The sequence below is a fragment of the Furipterus horrens genome, unplaced genomic scaffold (genome assembly GCF_987537825.1).
Source record: "Furipterus horrens unplaced genomic scaffold, mFurHor1.1.pri manual_scaffold_2, whole genome shotgun sequence".
Classification (NCBI taxonomy): Eukaryota; Metazoa; Chordata; class Mammalia; order Chiroptera; family Furipteridae; genus Furipterus; species Furipterus horrens.
Window position 1 is genome coordinate 45,865,916 of NW_028327172.1, and position 23,368 is coordinate 45,889,283.

At 37.3% G+C, this 23,368-nt stretch overlaps 1 protein-coding gene, 1 non-coding gene and 1 pseudogene across 3 annotated transcripts in view; 1 reads left to right on the forward strand and 2 right to left on the reverse strand.

Annotated features, from left to right (window-relative positions):
* The window catches only part of RAB6A (RAB6A, member RAS oncogene family), a 66,174-nt gene that overhangs the window by 42,186 nt on the left and 620 nt on the right, over positions 1–23,368 (reverse strand). The gene's annotated exons all lie outside the window — the stretch shown is intronic.
* On the forward strand, positions 7,863–8,314 carry LOC150018463 (cytochrome c oxidase subunit 6A1, mitochondrial pseudogene; annotated as a pseudogene).
* Positions 12,452–12,553, reverse strand: LOC150018464 (U6 spliceosomal RNA). The gene has a single exon (XR_016509439.1). It is a non-coding gene; the product is annotated as a U6 spliceosomal RNA (small nuclear RNA).

A 23,368-nucleotide genomic window follows, 5' to 3' on the forward strand; every position in this document is an offset into this window, starting at 1 on the left:
CAATTTAAACCTGAGAAGCGATTCCGGCCCCAGACCTGACCGCGTAGCTTGCGGTTCCACCACCAGGAAAATAGAGCTGCAGTGCTTCTGACTGTGAAAGTCAATGGGGGTTGAGGTGGAAGAAGAAACTACCAGTCTCTAAAAGGAGGCAGCTTGCTTCGTATGGGAAAGGGGAGAAATGCCTGGAAAAGTGGCAACCAGCACTTTTCCCTCTCAGACCCCTCCCCCACATACAGCGCCAAAACACAGTGAAACGGTACCAGCACTAAGGAATACCTAAGGCTCCGCCCCCTATAATGTAACAGGTGTATAGCCCCACCCAAGGGGCAAACAATGAAAGCTGTCCAGATGAGGAGACAGTGAAGTACAGCCCAGGAGCGGGGCAGATCAAGGTCCCAGTGACACAACTAAGCAACAAGCAGATAGCGCACCTAACGGATGAGGAGATAAGAGAACATAACAGATGCATAGTTTAAGGCACTGGTGATAAAGATGCTCACAGACCTGACAGAAAAAGTTAACAGGATGGGGAAAGAATGAAGGCTGTCCTGGCTGAAATTAAGGAAAACCCACATGAAACAAATGGTGAAGGAAAGGAAACCAGGGTTCAAATCAACAAATTGAAACACAAGAAAGAAAGAGTCAACCAGTACAAAAGGAGGAAATGAGAATTGAAAAAAATGAGGAGAGTTTAGAAACCTCTGGGATAGCGATAAAAATGCCAACATCCAAATCATAGGTTGCCAGAAGGTGAAGAGAGCAAGAAATTGAAAAATTATGTGAAAAAATAATGAAGGAAAACTTCCCTAATTTGGGGAAGGAAATGACATATGGGTCCAGGAAGCACAGAGAGTCCCAAATAAACTAGACCGAGGGAGGACCACACCAAGACACATCATAATCAAAATGCTAAAGGTTAAGGATAAAGAGAAAATCTTAAAAGCAGCAAGAGAGAAGAGGAGAATTACCTACAAAGGGGTACCTATTAAGACTCACGGCTGATTTCTCAAAAGAAACTTTACAGGCTAGAAGGGACTGGCAAGAAATATTCAAAGTGATGAAAAAAAGCAAGTTCCTACAACCAACAATACTCTATCCAGCAAAGCTATCATTCAGAATGGAAGACCAGATAAAGTGCTTCCTAGACAAGGTAAAGCTGAAGGAGTTCATCATCACCAAGCCATTCTCATATGAAATGTTAAAGGGGCTTATTTAAGAAAAAAAAAGATCAAAACTATGAACACTAAAATGAAAAGAGTATCACAACTATCAACAACAGAAGCCAGGAAATGGAAACAAAGGCAAACTAAGCAGACAACCAGAGTGGGAACAGAATCATAGGTATGGGAAGCATGTAGGGGGAGGTCAGCTGGGAGGGGGAAGGGGGAGAGGGAGGGAAATGGTGCAGGAATTAAGAAGCATAGTAGGAGGGTGCAGAATGGACAGGGGGATGCTTAGAAGAGCTTTATACATGACCCATGGAAACATGAACTAAGTGGGGGGGGGGTACTGCTGGAGGGAGGGGCTTGCTAGGTGGAGGGGAGCAAAGGGAAAAGAAATGGGGATAATTATAACAGCATAATCAATAAAACATACCAAAAAAAAAAAAAAAAAGATGAGTTGTAAATAATCTGTACCCTCAAAGAACAGTCCAGTTGCAAGTTCAAAATAAATACTAGCATCAGACTTATTTAGTTTACCATCATTAACTTCATTCAAAAAGAAGTCTAAGGGTAGATTTTTAACATAAGGAAAAGCATGATCTACTTTTTCTTATGGGGAAAAATAAGAAAAACTGGCAATATAACACTTACCTCAAGTTATCTTGTTTGTGCATTTATTTACCATTTTACCTCCCCAACTTACAAAGGGTAATATACAGAACAGAAACCTCATGTATCTTGTTCATGGATATACTAACAGTGTTGGTCCCTGCCTGGCACTGAATAAATTAACCAATGAAAAGAAACTTCACCAAGTAGACAACATTCACTACTATAGTAGCCCAGCGTCTGGAAGACAACAGCCTGCAACAACCTTGCATCCCTGGAAAAATCAAAGTAGAGACAGTTCTTGGGAAAATATTTATATAATAAAACTCAGGAAATTGAGGTTTTAAAATCAGAAAGCCAAATTTACTAATTTACACTAATAAATAACATGATCATAAGGATGGAAATATGGTAAGCAAATTTTCTCATTCAAGTTGTACACTTATGACTTGTATGCTTTTCTATTATGTTGTATTTCAGTAAAGAGTTTTCCTGCCCTGGCTGGTGTGGCCCACTGGATTGAGTGCTGGCCTGTAAACTGAAAGGTCGCAGGTTCAATTCCCTGTCAAGGTATATGCCTGGATATACCAGGTCCCCAGTTGGGGGCGTGAGAGAGGCAACCGACCAATGTTTCTCTCCCTCTCTTTCTTCCTCCTTTCCCATCTCTCTAAAAATAAATAAAATCTTTAAAAAAAAGTTTCCTTAATAAAAAATTTGAAATAATTATTGCCCCAAACAGTAACATCTTATAGGGCTTTATATACACACACATACACACATAGCATGTAAAGTCTGAAGGAGTGGTAAGAAGAGTTAGAGTTCTACGGCCCTTGCATTGTTCAGAAGGGTAAAGAAATCAATTAAGGGTAGGCTTTTTTTTTTTAACCTTAAATTGTTTTTTCCTTTTTTTTTGAGAGAGGGAAAGGGAAGGAGAGGGAGAAAATACCTATTTGAGAAACATCGATCGGTTGCCTCTTGTATGCACCCTGACCAGAGACTGAACCTGCAACTTAGGCATGTGCCTTGACTGGGAATTGAACCAGTGATCTTTCAGTTTGTGGGGATGACACCCAACCAACAGAGCCACAACAGTCAGAGCAATCGTAGACTTTTATAAGTCATAGCTACATGCCACAGTTCTAGGGTAATCACTAAATAAAAGGAAAAATGTATAACTTCCCAATTAATAATGATTAGGGAATAATTTTTAAAACACTACAAATTCAAATAAACACAAAAAGATAAAGAAATATCTATGACTAAAAAGAAAGCATATTAAGAAGAGAGTATATTTATTTTAAATCCAAATACACTCATGTGTTGTATAACCATGTTTTGGTCAAAGAGGGCCACATGTAGGACAGTGGTCCCATTAGTATTCCTATAATGGAGCTGAAAAATTCTTATCTCCTTATAACATTATAGCCTCCCTAACACAGTAGCACAACACATTACTTCTGTGTTTGTGATGATGCTGGTGTAAATAAACCCACCAAAAAGTATAGCACATACAATTATGTACAGTACATAATACCTGACAATGATAATAAACAACTCTGTTACTGGTTTATGTATTTATTATACTATACTTTTTACTGTTATTTTAAGAGTTGTACTTTTTTATACCTTTTATTTTTTAAGTCTGCTATAAAACAGTATGCTATGTTACACCAGCAGCAGCCTCATACAGCTCATGTCTACCTATGCCATATAATAAATTGATTTAGGTTATACACAGTAAATAAAACCAATCAAGAAGTTCTGATAAAAGGAAGCTTATATTGAGGCAAGGCCAACTAAAACTAGGAAACAAGAATATGTAATTATCAATAAATATGACTCTATAGAACCCAAAATTGAATCTGTTAAGTATTGTAGGTATACTCCCGGTTCTTTCCAAGCACTCCTAGATCTTCTAAGAAATCAGTTCTCTATTTAAAAAAGGAAATATTCTCCAAGTGATTTCATAACCCATTTTAATATTTCTATAACCTTTTCAGTCATGAATTTCTTCCATATATCTGAGTTAAATTCACTATGTTTCATACTTCAGCATAAGCCTTTGTATTCTTGTTCAGATCTTACAATTGCAAAGTAACTATGACTTTTTCTGTAAGACATGGTTGCAAATCTAAAGACTTTTTTTCAGTTGTACTTATGCCTTCTAGATTAAACTGAACAATTCTCCTTTGAATATCATATTTTAATGACATAATTAAATAAACCTGATTTTTTTCCCTGTGCATAGACAGTATTTTGAAATAATTCTGATAACTCGGTATTAGAGTCAGTACCACAATCATTAACAAATTTTACCAAAGCAATTGAAGTTTAAAAAACTAATTGTTTCTCATCTTATTCTCTTAATTGTAAGTTACATGTATTGAAGAATTTTGTCACATAAATTACAAAAGTCCAGAACTCCAAAATACACGAGAAACAGTTAACCTTACCTAACAGTTTTAGTTGATATACTTCAACTATCCATAGGTGATTTGTTTTTTTATTCTTATGGTTTAAGGAATACCTAAGTATCCTGTATTTTCTGCACATATTCAGCCTACATAAAATTTATCAAGGAAAGGTAGTATAGTTTAGTGTTTTAGCACTGGAGCTCTAGAACCAGATAGCTCTAGAACCAGAAATTCCAGCTTGACTACTTAACTAAACATATCCAACTGGGACAAGTTAACCTCGCTGTGCCTTAATTTCCTCGTGGTAAAATGGAAATAACAGTAGTACCTATCTTAAGGAACTGTTTTGATTTTTTACTTGGAAAGGATTTTAAGCTCACAGAAAAATTACAAAAATAGTACAAAGAATTCCAGTAGACCTTTCACTCAGTTTTCTCTAACGATAACATCTTATAAAACAATAACACAATTATCAAAACTATGACATTAACAGTGATACAAGGCTATTAACTAAATGACAGAACTTATTTTGGTTTCACCAGTTTTTCTACTAATTCCCTTTTTCTGTCCATATGTCCAACCCAGGATCCCACAATTCATTTAGTTATCATGCCTCCTTAGTCTCCTCTCATATGTAACATTTCCTGTCTTTCCTTATTTTCATGGCCTTGACACTTGAAAAATACAGGTCAGTTGTTTTGTATAATGTTCCTCAATTTAGGTTTGTCATTTTTCTCATTGGATTCAGGTCATGCATTTTTGGCATGACCACCACAAGACTGATGTGTCTCTCTCGGGTGCATCATAACAGGGGGAACATGATGTCCTATTCATGTCTTAATCCTAGTGATGTTAACCTTCATCATTTGGTTATAGCGATCTCCACCGTTTCTCTATCGTAAGTTTACTGTTTTATTATTTATTATTTACTTTGAGACTATATAAATATCACATATCTTCTCAAACTTTTGCCCACTGATTTTACCATTCATCAAATGGATCTTGCCTGTACTAATTATTACAGTGGTATTCCAATGGAACTTCTGTAATGAAGAGCAGTCCTATCTATCTATCAATCTATCTACCTACCTGCCTACCTGCCTACCTAACTACTTAAGTATGAACCCATAGATATCTTAATTCTGTGGGTTATCCAATATCATCATTATTTATTTTGTTGCTTAAATTATTCTAACTTTCCCTACTGAGAGCTCTTTCACCTTGACTCCTGTGCTCTTTCAAGATGGTACCATCCTTTCTTAAATACTTCTTTACTTTCTGGCACCAGAAGACATTCCAGGCTCATTTTATATTTCCCCTGCCCCACTCCTGATATCAACCTTTTCTCCAAGGAGCTCACAGAGTTGGTTTTAAGGATTAAATTAGTTAAGACTATAAAGTACTTAAAACAAGACCTGGTATGTAGTAAGTAATCAAACATCAATTGATACTATCATTATGTATGCAAACAAATACACTAATGTCAGGAAGCCACAAAACATGGACTTACTCACAAAATTATGAGTCTGATTATTCAAAAAATTCAGTTGAATAGGAAATACACATTGTCCACTAAGTTGTCAGAAATGTATGGAGTTTTATATTTGGTTGCAAAGGAATATTAAGCACTGCATTTGTTTACTAGGGCTGCTATGGTAAAGTACCACAAACCGAATGGTTTAAACAACAGAAATTTATTGTCTTACAGTTCTGGAGGCTACAAATCCAAAAACAAGGTGTTGGCAGAGTTAGTTCCTTCTAAGGGCTGTGAAGAGAATCTGTTTTAAGCCTCTTCCCTAGCTTCTGGCACTCTTGGGTGTGCAGAAACATCACCCTCATCTTTGCCTTGATCTTCACAGGGCATTTTCTCTGTTTATATCTGTGTCCAAATTTCCCCTTTTTATAAGGACACCTACCAGTCATACTGTACAGAGGTCCATCCTACCCCAGTATGACCTCATCTTAACTAAGTGCATCTGAGGTACTAGAGGTTAAACTTCAAAATCTGAATTTGAGCCCTGGCTGCTGTGGCTCAGTCGATTGAGCGTTGGCCTGCGAGCCAAGTGTCGCTGGTTCGATTCCCAGTCAGGACACATTACAAGGTTGCACATCAGGTCCCCAGTTGGGGGGCGCGAGTGAGAGGCAACCACACAGTGATGTTTCTCTCCCTCTCGCCTTTCCCCTCTCTCTAAAAATAAAATAAACAAATAAATAATTTTTTAATCTGAATTTGAGAAGGATACAATTCAACCTATAACATAGCACAAATGTAAAAATCCTGAAAAATAAAACTAAATTATCATAGTATTTAGAATATCAATCAGATTGAGGTTGAAATACTGTAACTAGGTTGTTTTACATTAGAGACTACAATTATAGCAATATCAGACATTTTGAAAACAAATGTACAATATTTTGGAGAGGAAAGTAAGTTCAACAGAAGAATTTTGAGAGTACAAAGGAATGTTTTATTTAAAACTAAATGTACTCAGTCATTCTGTAAAGAACTACTTTGAATTTCTGGAAGTCTTCTGAGCATTAAATAGGTAGGAAAATGAGAGGGTACTGACAGTAAGTCACTTGGCAGAGCCTACAGAGGACCATCTATGCAGGTCATACTATAAGAGGAGAAAAAGATTTTTCTTATTTTACACATGAGAAACTAAGGCACAGAAAGGTTAAAGTGAAGTCTTCAAAAGTACATAATTTATAAGGTGGCAGCGAAAAGACCAAAGTTCAGTTTTCCTAACTAAAGAAATATTCCGTATTAAACAACAATAAACATAAAAGTTTACAAATAAGTAGTAACTTTAGTAGTCATCTAGTTTTTTCCTATTTAGTTTATACCAATGATGATGCTTCTGTCACCTTCCTAAAGAAGAAAGACTATTTATCCAGCTTTCTAAAGACTGGACTGAGTATTTTATGGTCACCTATATGAAGGACACCAAGGCAGATATCTAAAAGACCTGAGAATAGATTTTGTGAAGTCTTATATACTACACGTCAAAATATCTTTAGTCCAGAGGTGGTCTAAAATCTGTCTAAGTCTATGAGGTATCGCATTCTCTATTTCCCTATTAAAATCAACTTAATTAACCTTGATTATGTAAATAATTTAAGGTGCCCATGCATAAATTTCTGAAGAGATAGTCTTCAGTTTTAAGAGAAGGGTTAAGGTCAGATAAAGGGTTAACTAGCCACACGAGGCTACTGAAATTAAAATGAATTAAAATGAAATAAAATGTATAAATCAGTTACCTTAATCATGAACATATTAAAGAGCATAAATATAGAACAGTTCCACCACTGCTGAAAGTTCATTGAATAAAAATGATCTAGAGATCCTGAAATGTTAAGTCTCAAAGACACATATGAAAAGTATCCCAAAAATAAAGGCCTCTGTGGGTAACTATATCCATGAATGTCAAGAATATACCAATAAGAAGGTCCTCATCCTTTAGGAATCATACTACAATACTTGCAATGACAGTGTATATGAGATTGCTTCAACCCACTTTGGTGTGTGGGGTGGTGGGGTGGAGAGGAATTATGTGCAGTAGATGAAACCAGTCCTAAGTTGATAATTACTGAAGCTGAGTAACAGTTTACGGGGTTTCATGATGCTATTCTCTGTACATCCTTATATGCTTAAAATTTCCCATAATAGATTCCTGGTCAGAAATGGCGGGGGCACCTGGTTCTCGGGTGTCTGGGCTGGTAGGTCGGTTCCGGCCACAGCTGGCGCGGTCTATGTCAAATGGTGCCCACGGCGAGGAGGGCTCAGCTTGCATGTGGAAGGCCTTGACCTACTTCGTTGCGCTCCCAGGGGTGGGTGTGAGCATGCTGAACGTCTTTTTGAAGTCGCACCACGGAGAGCACGAGAGACCTGAGTTCGTTCCCTACTCGCATCTCCGCATCAGGTCCAAGCCCTTTCCCTGGGGAGATGGTAACCATACTCTGTTTCATAATGCTCATGTGAATCCACTTCCAACCGGCTATGAAGATGAATAAAGAGAACCTGGACCACTACCCCGTGGGGACCACAGCACTGGTTGGGACCATTACTCTGCACACGGACCAGAGAAGTGTATGGGACCTTAAGCTGACCTTCTTTCCTACCACTGAATGATGATTGGAGTATGCTAATCTTCCGTCTCTCTGCTAATATAATAGCAGGAGATGGCTTAAATAAATTAGATTGGTCATGAAAAAAAAAAATTTCCCATAATAAAGAGGTTAAAATAATATTTTAAGAATCCAGAAACATATCTGGTTAAATCGCAAATTCACTTTTCGAATACGCCATTTACACTTATTGCCTACTTCTAAATCTCTGAATTACTGGTTTTAGAGAGAGAGGAAAGGAGGTGTGGTAGGGGGAGGGAGAGGGAGAGAGAGACAGACAGACATCAATTTGCTGTTCCACCCATTCATGCATTCTTTGGTTGCTTCGTGTTTGTGCCCTGACCAGGGATACAACCTGCAACCTTGGCATATCGGGACAATGCTCTAACCAACTGAGCTACTAGGCCAGGGCCTTCTGAATCTTTCTTGACTCTCCAAAGGTTTACTGAAACCGCTTTAAAAAAATTATTGATTAGTTCTTGATAAACTCAATGACCTTTTCTGATACATCATTTTCCTCAACTTGAGCCCAGATACTTAGCAAAACAAACCACGCTCCTCCTAGGTTTTTCATTTTGTCTTAGTCTGTTTTTTTCTTTAATTATCCTCTTTTATGTGCATTTATTATTGTGAGAAACCTCAAGACCTTTCTGAAACTATATAGGGTAAAAATCATACTTCATTTACTTATTCAAAACTACTTAATGAGCTCCAATCGCTTGGCAATGTGCTTAAAATACAGCGATGAACAAGAAATTCATTAACATTACCCCTGTGAACTTACAGACCAAATGGGAAACTGAAATTTTCACAGACAAATAATTACAACTGTATTAAAGGCAGCACACAGTGCTGAGACTATAAAGAATTCTGGGAACCTAAACTACTCTAAGGAAGTCAGCTAAGGCTAATCTTTGAAGATGTGACTTCAAGCTGAAACCTAAAGGATAAGCTGGAGTTAACCAAGCAAAGGGGAAGAGGGAGATTAGTGAGGAGCTAAAAAATGGGAAAAAATGGCTAGTGTGGCTGAAAAGAGATGGTGGGAGATGTGTTTAATATAAGAATGGCTGAGAGGAGCCATATTATGCAGTGCGGGCCATGTATTGGGTTGGCCAAAAAGTTCGTTTAGTTTTTTCTGTAAAATAAAAGTCACATTTTTCATTTTCACCAATAACTTTATTGATTTGGATATTTTGAGTATGTTGGCTATCTCCCACATGGTAGAAAATTGTTTGTTCTTAATTAATGTCTCAATTTCATTGCTATCAACTTCAACTGGCCTATTGAGACCATGGAGCATCGTCCAGCGAGAAATCTCTTGCACGAAACTTCACAAACTACTTTTGACATGGTCTATCAGTTGCAGCACCTTCTCCATACACTGCACAAATCTTTTCTTGTGCTTCAGTTGAGTTTTTACCTTTCTTAAACTAATAAAGCATAACATGCCAAAAATGTTGCATATTTTCTTCCATCTTCAGTACTAAAATGGCTACACAAAAAGAAATCAACAATGTTGATGTTGTTTTTTCCTTTTAATGCATGCTGATATGACAGCTGTCACCAAGAAAACTAACAAAATTGTTTGCAATGGAGTGAAAGACAACTGAGTGCTACTGAAGCCATCTTACAGAAAAAAAACAAACTTTTTGGCCAACCCAATAGACTCTGGAAAGATTTTAAGACTTATTCTAAGAAGGATAAAAAAATTACAAAGGTAGGAGTTTGAGTCTTAAAAAATTTAAACTACGTATATCATAAAATTTTACCATTTCAACAATTTTAAGTATGCAATTCACTGGCATTAAGGACATTCACAATGTTTTTGTTATGGAAGTAAGTGATTTAATTTTTATAAAGTTCACTCTGATATCACATAGAGAATAGATTGGGAAGGAGATCCAAGAATAGATTTTATTGTTCCCTGCTAGACTATAAGCAAGAGAATAGAGATTATATCTCATTATATCTCATTTGTTAACAGCTATATCACCTGGGACATAGCTCTATGCCTGGTATGTGATAAGCATCTGTTAAATGGATAAATGACCTATAAAATTCTATGATTCTTAGAATAGAAGCTTGAGCAAAGACATGTTTTGTATAGCATGTAACATCTTAATGAAGTCTATATGGGTGTCTCAGCAAGGTTTTATGCAGTCTCATAATAGCAAGACAGGATAATAGTGATGCTTACTATCACTTAATTAAAAAATCATACAGTATTTGCCCTTTTGTGACTGGATTATTGCACTTAGCATAATGTCGAGATCCATCCATTTTGTAATATGTGTCAGAATTTCATTCCTTAAAAATTAAAACAAAACACTCTCCTTCCTTTTTAAAATCCTCACCCAAGGATATGCTTGTTGATTTGAGAGAGAGAAAAGGAGAGGGGGGGGGTGAGTAAGAGAAACATTTATGTGGGAGAGAAACATCAATCAGCAGCCTCTTGTGTGCACCCTGACTGGGGAATGAATCTGCAAACTAGCTACATGCCTGGACCAGGAATCGAACCCACAGACTTTTGATGTATAGGATGACACTCTAAGCCACCTGGCCAGGGCAAATTTTCTTCCTTTTTAAGGCTGAAAAATATTATTTCATTGTATATACATATCACATTTTTTTAAAATTAAAGAATAATTGACATACTATAGTTGACATAGTTGCATTAGTTTCAGGTGTACCACAATGATTCAACATTTATATACATTACAAAGAGATCACCACAATTAAGTCTAGTAACCATCTGTCGCTGTACAGAATTATTATATTGACTGTATTCCTTATACTGTACATCACTTCCCTATGACTTATTTTATTACTAGAAGTTTATACTTCTTATTCCCCTTCACCTTTTTCTCCCTTTACCCTGCCACCTTCCTCTCTGACAACCATCTATTGTACTCTCTGTATCTGAGTCTGTTTCTTTCTTTTTTTGTTTAAATTTGCTTTTTCTTTTATTGATTCTAGAGGGAGGGGGAGGGACGGAGAAAGAGAAAAAGAGAAACACGGATGAGAGAGAAACATCAACTGGTTGCCTTTTGTGTGCACCCTGATTGGGGACACAATCCAGGCATGTGACCTGACCTGAAATCGAACCCACGACCTTTTGGTTTGCAAGACAACACCCAACCAACTGAGCCACACTGGCCAGGGCATGAGTCTGTTTCTGTTCTGTTTGTTCATTTGTTTTGTTTTTTAGAGTCCATATAGTGAAAGCATACAATATTTATCTTCCTCTCTCTGACTTATCTCATTTAGTAAAACACCCTCTAGGTCCATCCACATTGTCACAAATGGCAAGATTTCAAACTTTTTTATGGCTAAGTAATATCTTACTATATAAACTATATATACCACATTTCGTTTATCCATTCATTCACTGATGAACACTTGGGTTGCTTCTACCTTTTGGTCACTGTGGATAACGCAACTATAAACATGGGTATGAGCAAATTTTAATTTTATGAAATGTACTTTTCAAAAAGAAGAGGAAAAAAGAACTGAAAACTCTAAGCAATTCTAAATGTCTGAATAAGTGTTGGTTTTCAGAAAACCTAAATCATTTAAATTTAGAAGCTAGAGAGCAAATATAGAAATGGTAATTGACATAACAGACTCTATAAAGATCAGTTTTAAACTGACAATGGGGAAAGCTAAGAAACAATCTGATTCGTGCTAGAAAACCCCCAAATGGCTCAGAAATTGTTTGCAACAAGTACATCTAGAAATAAGAGTAAAGGTAGTACTAAAAACAGAAGATCTGAATGAAAAAAATTTTTAAATGTAGATGACACTCTCTTATGTCCCCTTCCTCTATTCCATATAGCCAGGTCCCTCTCCTACCTCATCAGAATATGGGAGAATTATGCTATGAAAAAGAAAAAGAGAGGGTTTCTGGACTGGGAATAAATATAAAGTACAGGGGCTAGAGTTCAAACAGTTTTAAAAACAAGGAAATTAAACTTATTTACTCCATGTTATCTTCAAACCCCCACTCCATTCAGCTCCTAGAAACCGGGAAACCAAGCTTATCCTCTCCAGCAGGAAATCTGACCAGCAAAAAGACTTAGAACTCAGCCAGGCTGTCCTACAGAGAAGTCCCATAAACCCACACAAGAGCTTAAAATCAAATTTTTAGTACTCAACTCGTTTTTTATTTCTTCTGCAGGGGCCATACTAACCTCATCTGTAGTGTTCCAATTTTAGTATATGTTCTGCCGAAATGAGCACAGTGCTCAGTTTTTAAAAAAAAGCAGATAACCAAAAATTACTAGTTTTTTTAGAAGCACATCAAACAAGAAATAGAGAAACTAAAAAGAGATATAAAGCAACTTAAAAAAAAACGAGTATTGGGAAGAAAGTCATTTTTCTCATTGATATCCTCAAATAACAAGAAAATAGTGGAATAAAAAAGATGCTACAGACAAGGAACATTGAGAAAACACAGAGCTCTTTGAAATTAAAATGATAGCAGAAACAAAACAACAGAATGGAAGAAAGTTAAGGAAATCTTTTTTAAAAATTATTTTATTTTTAGAGAGAGGGGAAGGGAGGGAGAAAGACAGGACGAGGAACATCAATGTGCTAGAGAAACATCAATCAGTTGCCTCTTCTGCACCCCCAATCGGGGACCTGGCTCAAAACCCAGGCATCTGCACTGGCTGAGAATCAAACCGGTGACCTTTCAGTTTGCAGGATGAGGCCCAACCCACTGAGCCCCACTGGTCAGGGCAGGAAATCTTTTGAGAATTAAATCAGAAACATAAAGAAATGAAAAGGAGGCAAGATAAAAGATAAAACTAAGAGGATCAATCCAGGAGGTCTAATAAGAATTTCAGTGAGAACTGAAGATGGAGAAAAGGATATCATTCTAGTTAAGGAACTTTTGAAACTTAAGAACATTAGTTTCCAGTATGAAAGGACAAACATCTATTATTCAGCATATAAAATGAAAACAGACACATCATTATGAAAGATCAAAAGATGAAGAGTCATAATGGCAACACTAAAATCTACAAGGCAATAACGTACATTAATTCTAACCTCTACCAAACTTCCAGTGTAAGGGTTGTACAAATAAATACATTTTCAGATACACAAGGTCTCCAAAAACTTCCTCCTATCTTCCCTTCATTAGGAAACTACCTATGTTCAATGTAATGAGGGAGTAAGCAAAGAAAAAAATGTAATCTCAGAAACAAGGAATCCATCCAACACAAAGAGAAGGAAATCCTCAAATTGATGGTAAGGTAGACCCCAAGTTGAGAGCTGTACACCAATCACAGAGGGTAACTTGTATTAATTAGAAAAGGTCAGCCCTGGCTGAATAGCTTAGTTTGTTAGAGCATCATCCCAATAACGCCAAGGTTGTGGGTTCAATCCTTGGTCAGGCACCACTGAGAATTAACCAATGAATGCATAAATAAGTGTAACAACAAATGGATGTCTGTCTCCCTCTCTCTTCCCCTCAAATCAATGAAATAAAAAAAATAAAAAGGTCAGAAGGAGAAATGATGTCCTAAGGAGATCAAACTGAAGAAAAACTTGATGCATTCCATACACTGAAAGGTGATGTACAGTGTTGGTAGAGTCTGGCAAAAAATGAATGATACGCATATAAATTAAACAAAGGAAAAAAGCAAGTTGAGGAGTGACACACAGGAAAAAAAAAAACAATATTCAAGCGTACATGTTAATCAGTATACTACATTGCTCAGCTGTGAATACTACTTACCTAATAATAATGTAAAGATTAAATACCAATCTAACCAAAATGTATGATATCTATATTTAGAGGATGGGGAAAACAACACTACCAGGTTAGTATTATATCAGAAATGAAAAGAGCTTAGAAACAGTTAAATAAACTGTCTAAGATCACACTGTAAAGATTGGAGTCAAGATTAGAACCATAGCCTGATTGTCTCTGGAGCTTCCTATATTGCCTCCCCAAGAAAAAAAAGCTTTATATTATATAGCATGAGAACAGATTTGAGAATTTCAGAAGAGGGACGTTTGATTATTAATAACTACAAAATGTGTTTTCCTGAAGGTATGTAAGACTAGGAAGAAGAAAGTTAGTAGTAGTCCAATTTAACTGCTATAGCCAAGAACAGCCTAAGGAGACCTAACAAATAAACCAAATGTAGTATCCTGAATGGGATCCTGCAACAGAAAAAAAACGACATGAGATAAACATTTTTATATCTAAATAAAATATAACCAAGCGACCGAGCACCTAATCCTTTCTCACCCACCTCAGCTAGGCCTATTCTCTTCTCTGAGAACATATTATTAATAAAACCCTGCTTACATACTAAATAAATAAAAATATACTTAGGTTAATAATAATGTTATCAGTATTGGTTCATTAATTGTAAAAATTTACATGTGAGATGTTAATTATGGAATAAACTGGGTGTAGAGTATATGGAAATTCTGTATTACCTTTGTAATTTTCCTGCAAATCTAAAACTATTCTGAAACAAAAATTTTATTAAAAAAAATAGAATGGGGAAGCTCTCTATGGACTGATATTAAAAGACGTTTAGGGTATATTGTTAAGTGTAAACAGTAAGGTGCAGATAAAGTCTGATACATCTTAAGTAAGGAGAATAAGAAATTATATTCACATCTGCTTTTGTCTGCAAAAGACATCCCAGAATACACACAAGAAAATAACATATATAACTACTAAAGGAGGAAGAGGTGGGTGAGAAATGGAGTCACAGGAACAGGGGTGACACTAATTTTTCTCACACTACACCTTTTTAATATAATTTTGATTTGTGAAATATATGGTTGAATTACCCATTAAAAACAAAGTTGGAGGGGGGAAAATGTGGTCCAGTTTAAAGTCTTATGATAAATGGATTAGATGATTTCTCAAAGTCTCCTCCACCTATGGAATGTTCTAATTAAATAATTTCAACTAAGTTGCTTAAACTATTAGCCATAGTTATAATGTGCCTTCCCTGAAACTCCATGCTCCCCTATCACTTCTCTGTACCTCTTAATTCTACTTTTCAAAGCACCTGCACTTATCACACTATAGTATGTTACTATATATTTCTTCCCCCAATGAAATGTAAATTTCTTAAGAGTAGGTTACACCAAACAACTTGACAAAAGAGCAAGTTTTAGTCAACAACTGTTAAATTAAAATATATACTGGCCCTCACTGGTGTGGTTCAATGGATTGAGCACCAGCCTGAGAACAAAAGGGTTGCTGGTTCGATTCCCAGTCACAGTACATTTCTGCATTGTGGGCCAGGTCCCCAGTTGGGGGCATTCGAGAGGGAACCACATATTGCTGTTTCTATTCCTCTCTTTCTACCTCCCTAACCCTCTCTCTAAAAATATTTTTTCAAAAAAAGAAAACTACACACATACACACACACACACGTGCACACATATGCACACTGAGCACTTCTCATATGCCAGCCATGCTTCTAAATGCTTTACATTTATTAACTAATTTAATCTTTACAATAAGTTTACATGAGAGGTCCTATTAGTTTTATTTTTTAAGTATATTTTATTGATTATGCTGTTATAGTTCCAATTTTTTTCCCTTTGCATCTCTCTGCCCAGTACCTCCCTTCCCATCAGCAATCCCACACCCCCTTACTGCATGTCCATGGGTCACGTATATAAATTCTTTGGCTTCACCTTTTACCTATATTATTCTAAATTTCACCCTGTCTATTCTGTACCAACCAATTATGCTTCTTAATCCCTGCACCATTTTTCCATTACCCTCTTTGCCCCTCCCAGCGATCCCCATACCTATGATTCTGTTCCTATTCTGGTTTGCTTAGTTGGATTTTGTTTTTATTTTTTAGATTCAGTTGTTGATAGTTGTGAGTTTGTTGTTTTAATGTTCATAGAGTTGATCTTTTTTTCTTAAATAACTCCCTTTAACATTTCATACACAGTAGTATCGTGGTTCACTTATCACGGCCTCACTGTATTGCAGGATTTTTAAAAATATTATATTTAATTATTTATCGCGAATTTTTCGCTATATTGCATGGTTTTGCGGTACTGTATACGTATGTTGTTAAAATTACGTAGGTTTAAGAGAGTAGAATATGTTTAAGAACATAAATAGTGTCTATAAAAGTATGGAAAAGGTTAATAAGGGACTGGGAATGGTTTATAAGTGTGTGGGAAGGGTTTATAAAGCTTTAATATATATACAAATACTAAAATAAATGTAAGGTTCCTACTTTGCAGATTTTCACCTATCGCTGTGGGGTCTAGAACGTAATACCCGCGATAAATGAGGGAATACTGTAATAATGGCTTGGTGATGATGAACTCCTTTAGCTTTATCTTGTTTGGGAAGCACTTTATCTGCCCTTCCATTCTAAATGATAGCTTTGCTGGATAGAGTAATCTTGGTTGAAGGTCCTTGCTTTTCATCACATTGAATACTTCTTGCCAGTCCCTTCCTGCCTGCAAAGTTTCTTTTGAGAAATCAGCTGATAGTCTTTTAGGTAACTTGCTGCTTTTAAGATTCTCTCTTTATCTTTAACCTTTGGCATTTTAATTATGATGTGTCTTGGTGTGGTTCTCTTTGGGTCTAGCTTGTTTTGGACTCTCTGTGCTTCCTGGACTTCTATGTTTATTTCCTCCGCCAAATTTGGGAAGTTTTCCTTCATTATTTTTTCACATAAGCTTTCAATTTCTTGCTTTTCCTCTTCTCCTTCTGGCATCCCTATAATTTGGATGTTGACATGTTTAAAGTTGTCCCAGAGGTTCCTAATCCTCTCCTCATATTTTTTTCAATTCTTGTTTCCTCATTCTGTACTAGTTGACTGTTTTTTTCTTCCTTATGTTCCAAATCATTAATCTGAACCCCGGTTTCCTTCCCTTCACCCTTGGTCTTATGTGGACTTTGTTTCATTTAGCATAGCCTTCACTTCTTTTCTTATGCGTCTGTCGTACTTAAGCGTCTCTGTCAAGGCTGTGAGCATCTTTATCACCAGTGTTTTGAACTCGAGTCCCTTAGGTTGGCTATCTGCTCGTTGCTTAGTTCTCCCACTGCAACATTGATCTGTTCCTTCTTTTGGGCCATACTTCTGTGTCTCCTCAACTTGACAGGCTCCTGTGTTTGCCTGTGTCTTAGGTAGAGCTGTCACACCTGTTATATTGTGAAGGGCAGAGCCTTAGGTATCATTCAGTACAGGCAACCAGGTTCACCACATAATGGCACTGTATGTGGGGGAGGGGTCTGAGAGGGAACAGAGCCATTTGCTCAGAACTTGCCCCTTTTTCAGGCACGTCTCCCACTTCCTGGTGCCCCCTTAGCTGTTGCCCTGGTTGTAGCTTTCAGAGTGGGTGGCTTTGCAGACGTTCTAGGACCATGGAGGCCCTCTAAACAAACGGACTCTGCTGAGAGACCTGCAGTTTCTTCCCCTGCCCCAACCCCCACTGGTTTCAACAGTCAGAAGCAATGAGACTTTTATTTTCCTTGGCGCTGGAACCATGAGCTGCGCAGTCTGGTCTCTTGCTGGGAGCACTCCTCAAGTGTCACTCCCTACTTATTTTTAAATGTGTGATTGCACTTTCCTCTGGCCAGCCATAGCCACTGTCACTGCCGCAGCCGCCCCCTGCACACCACGTCCTCTCTGCCCCAGCTCTACCCCTCCTACCTGTCTGGATGAGTATTTCTTCTTTACAGCTTTGTTTGTTTGTTGACTTCCATGCAGCTCAATTTCCTGGAACTTCTGTCTCTAGTTTTGAGGTAGTTGTATTCCTTTTTAGTTGTGGAGGGAGACACAGCATGTCTACCTAGGCCTCCATCTTGGCCTATATTTATTTTCAGATAAAGAAATTGAAACATGGCCCTGGCCAGATAGCTCATTTGGTTAGAGAGTCATCCCTCTATGCCAAGGTTGCAGGTTGCCTCTCCCATCAGGACACATGCAAGAATCAACCAATGAAGGCCTAAAATAAGTGGAGCAACAAACCAATATTTCTCTCTCTCACTCGCTCCATCTCTCCCTCTCTATAGCTAGTAAAAATTAATTTTTTAAAAAAGACATTAAAACTTATAAAGAGGTCAAATAATTTGCCCAAGGTCACTGGCCAGTGCTAAAATATGAAACCCAGACTCTGTGCTATTAATCACTAACTCCACTGTTAAAACCCAGTAATTCTCAAAGTGTGGTCCCTGGCCCCAAGGACACCTTCAGAGGATCCATTATCCTCCTGGGGGTCAAAACAATTTCCATTATATTAAGATATTATTTAGCTTTTTTCACTCTCATTCTTTTATAAATATACAGTGGAGTTTGCTAGAGTCTACATGATGTGTACTACAACGATTAAATGCAGAAACAGCTTTGAGAATCCAGATATCGTATTACTAATAATTCAGACATTAAAGAAATTTGCAAATATGTAAAGAAAATGCTACTCATTGAATTTTGCTTGGAAAAGAGTTCTCTTTCATTAAAAATGCTCGGATTAACATAAATACATCATAGTCAAGTAAAAATAAACAACATTTTCAGTGATAATGGCTTCCACCTATTACATACTTGCTGTGTACTGGGGATTCTCTTAGGCGTTTTGGATGATCATCTCTAATCCTCAACAATCTCTGCAAGGTAGCTATCATCATCAGCCCTATTTTTTCTTTCTTTCTTTTCCTTCCTTCCTTCCTTGCTTTCTCTCACTCTCTCTGTCTCTCTCTCTTTTCTTTCTTCCTCTCTTTCTTTCTTTCAAGATTGTATTATTTTTAGCGAGGGGAAGGGAGGGAGAAAGAGGGAGAGAAACATCAATGCACGAGAGATACATGGATTGGTTGCCTCCTACACTCCCACAACCAGGGACCTGGCCTGCAACTCAGGCTTAATACTATTACTTTAAAGTAAATCAAATTTTAAAAATTTTCTCAGTTAACTTTCAATACAATAAATATTGATGTAAGTCACATAAACATAGCTCTTCAGAGGCCTCAACAATTTGTTAGCACATAACTAACTTAAGAAAAAATTTAAGATCACTGATGTAGCCAATCTAAACTATTCAGTACTCCTGGTCTCTCACAGTAAAATATTTTAAGTTAAAAGAACAGATGTAGCCCTGGCCACTGTGGTTCAGTTGGCTGAAGCGTGGTCACCTAAACCAAAAGGTCACAGGTTCAGGGCACATGCCTTAGTTGCTAGATGGTCTCTGGTCGAGAAACATGTGGGAGGCAACAGATCTAAGTTTCTCTCATATCGATGTTTCTCTCTCACCCTCTCCCTCTCCCTTCCTCTCCCTCTCCCTCCCTCCCTCCCTCTCTGGAATTTAAAAAAAAAAAGGAAAAAGAACTGATGTTTTTTAAAAAAGGTCATATATACCATAAAAAATAAGCAAACTAGAGTACTAGGCCAGATATTTGCTTCTCCCTGAGATCACATTTCCTAACTTGTAAGCCGTAACATTTGTTTGTAGTAATAACCTAATGTAAACCAAAGACATTCCTAAAAGTACCTCTGCATTTCAGGCAATAGCGACAGGTAGTAAAAAAAGAGACTCCTCAAAGAAACTTCAAATTCAAATTATGTATTTCGGCATTCCTTCATTAAACCATGTAAACTACCGAAATATAAAGAAACCATAAGTTTAAAGGATTACCAAGATTGATGTCATTGATTCAATCTGAAGCTTCACGTACTGAAACAACTTGTCTGAATTATAGAGCATACAACCTTAAATTTTTAAAAAATATTTTATTTATTTATTTTTAAAAAGAGGGGAAGGGAAGGAGAAAGAGAGGGAGACAAACATGGATTGGTTGCTTCTCGAATGCACCCCAACTGGGGGAACTGCAATCCAGGCATGTGCCCCCAACCAGGAATCCAACCTGGGTGACCTTTCGCTTTGTGGGAAGATGCCCAACCAACTGAGTCACGTGGGTCTGGGCCAAACCTTAAAATTTTAAGCTAAATATAACAGTCTACTTCAAATCAGTTCCCTGAACAATCTTTAACATATCACTCAACATACTATACAGTGTTATTCTAATACCAAATAATTAAGCAATAGCTTTACCAAAATACAACTAATTTTGCTCAGCTCAAAAAAAGTGCAAAATCCTGGCCAGTCCTTTTTTTTCTAGTGAAATGGTGAAGGCTATAAATTGGGTTCCCTGCACCCCTGAGCATCTGCAGTATCCTTGGAAACAATCAAATAATGTAAGCATAAAATGTTACTGTTAAACTATTAACTGCATAAGGAAGAAATGTAGACCTCTCCATAGCAAAGATAGGCTATTAGCTTTGGTTACTTTTAGATTCAAAAATCATTCATTCACCAAATATTTCTAAGTACCTACTACAACACTGGCACTATGTTAGGCACTGGGGTACAGTGGACAAAAAAAAAAGTCTTTAATCTCCACTGGACTTGCATTCTACTGTGGAAAATAGACAAAACAAACACATAAAAAATAAGAATTATAAACGTGGAAATGCTATTAAGGAGACAAATAAAGCTTTGTCACAGATTAGTCTTTGAAAGCCGAATTGTGAAATTCTAAAACCTGAAGATAAATAATTCATGAAGAGTTACATCAAGATGACATGGATTCTACAGACCTTTGCTAATGTACGAGAAAACTATAGACACTGCCTATAAAAATAGAGATCAATGTTTCATTGTCAAACCTATTGGATGGCATTATTTAGCAATACAGTAGCCTCAGAAGACAGTAACCTCACAGTTCCACAGTGTTAAAAAGCATGTAAACAATCCTTAAAAAATTCTAAAAGGAGCCTAAGGACAACTAAATGTAATGTGTAATCCAGAAATGAATGCTGAAACAGAAAAAGATAAAAACTAAGGAATCTGAATAAGCTACAGGCTTTAGTTAATAATGTATTAATATTGGTTCATTGATTGTAACAAATGTGCCATACTAATGTAAAATATTAATAGGAAAAACTGGGTGGGAGTAAGTGGGAACCCTCTGCATAATCTTCTCGATTTTTCTATCAATCCAAAACTGTTCTATAAAATGAAGTCTATTTAAAAAACATATAAGGGGACTTCAGGAATGGAAGAGAGGAGTTATTAAAGACTTAAAAAAAGAACTGAGAAGCCATAACACTGCAATGTGAATTAGAACATAAATACTTAAAAAATTCAAGGGAAACCTGCAGATACTAGTATAATCTCTGCTCATACTAAAATCTTCCTAGGACAAATATTAATAGACTTTTTCATGCAAACTAAATAGCTCTGCATCACAACATAAGGCAGGCAATAACATCCCTGGAGTGTACAACAGGCACTTTAGATCCTACTTATGAATAATGACCAATAGGAATATATTTTACATATCTCACTGTCCTGAAATTGCCATGAAATACCTGAACCAGGATCAACTATATAGGTCTTACCAAGTTACTTAAAGAAACAAGCTTATACTCATTTCAGGAAAATTCATAAGAGAAGACTATATTTTTTGGTAAGAGGAGAGAGGGAAAAGATTATGTATGAAAGGAGAAAAATAAATTTTGCAGGTTCAGTTGGAAGCAATCTTGCAACTAGTATTAACCTAGTTAGTTTTAGTATTAGTATAAGTAGTTCAAGCTCTGAACTTGTATGAGTTATCTTCTTTCCTATCATAAGATAACAAGTGTTTTCTATAACTTAACCTAAGATACCTAGTGGGTAACTCAATGTTTTATGACTTGGGAGAAACTAATCTCTCAATGACTGAATTTTAAAAATAGTTGGGAAAAGTGTGAGAAAAACAAAGGATGACAATCTCTAAATCGCCAAGTATCAAGTCTGCATAATACATCATAAAATTGGAATTACCACAAGAAGTAATTTTAGAGACAGCCATCACAAAATTAGGATCTCGTATCTAATACAAACTACAGACGACAGCAGAAGCCTGACCAGGTAAATGAGATAACAATTTCACTTATCAGATACTATGAAACATTAAGCATAAAAGAGTCACTTAGCTGAAGCGGTATTACATATTTAAATCTAATTTAGAAAGCCAGATGATGAATCAATTCCTACTCTACTCCAATACTCTCTAACTCCAAAGAAAATGCTCCAAACAAAGATATCCATTATTCTCAAGCCTTCCCTCACAGGAATCATAATCATATAACTGGAAAATACTCAAGAAGAAATGGAATAATTAACATTTCCCCAGTAATTCCTGTTTGCACCACCATGAGGAGAATCAGACACGGTTTCATGTCGAAAGGAGAGGTGAGATGTGAAAAATTCCAAGTAAAACGATAATGACATAGCATCTGGCAGAGATCGGAAAAGCAGCAACACTGCCAAAAGAATTGTCAGGAATGAAAGTCAAGAGAAGAAAATCAGGTTTTCCAACAAGCCAGACCCTAGCCCCGGGGGCAAAAATCGCCACTGCCGCCACCACCCCTCTCCCCTACCCCAGCCACTCCATCCTCAAATCGCCTCCAATTCACGTATATAAATATCCTCTGTAACCCAGACTAATTCTCCACTCAGGTGAAAACCATTCAAGAATTTTACACCATCCACTTCCATTAGATTCGCACTTCCCAGGGCCAAGCCTCTGGGGAAAACAACGCCCAGATCCCACCCTCCTTGCCCAAGGTTGAAGAGGGCTGGTTCCCCGTTCCCTGAAATGGGACTTGCTGGCGGTGGGCCTACAAGAGCGACAAACTAGGATAAGAGCAATGAACAAGGGTGCGGCTCAAGGAAGGGGGCTGGGGCGAGGCGACGTACACTGAAGGAAGAAAGGGATGGACAAGAGGCTGGAGCTGAGGCTGGAGCTGGGGCTGGGCGGGGTGGGGAATGGTGAGGGCAGATCTACCGAAGAGGGCCAGGTTGTGGGGAAAGGAGATGACGGAGACGGGGACGAAAAGGTCAAAATTCGACCGCTGGATCGATCAAGGCGAAGAGAAACCGGTGGCTAAGAGGGATCAGTGAACCCGAGGAAGGGCTGGAGGATGGAACCGAGAGCAAAGGCGAGGCCAGCAGGGAGCCTCCACGGACAGAACAGCCGCACTGGGGGCGGTGCGGGGAAGC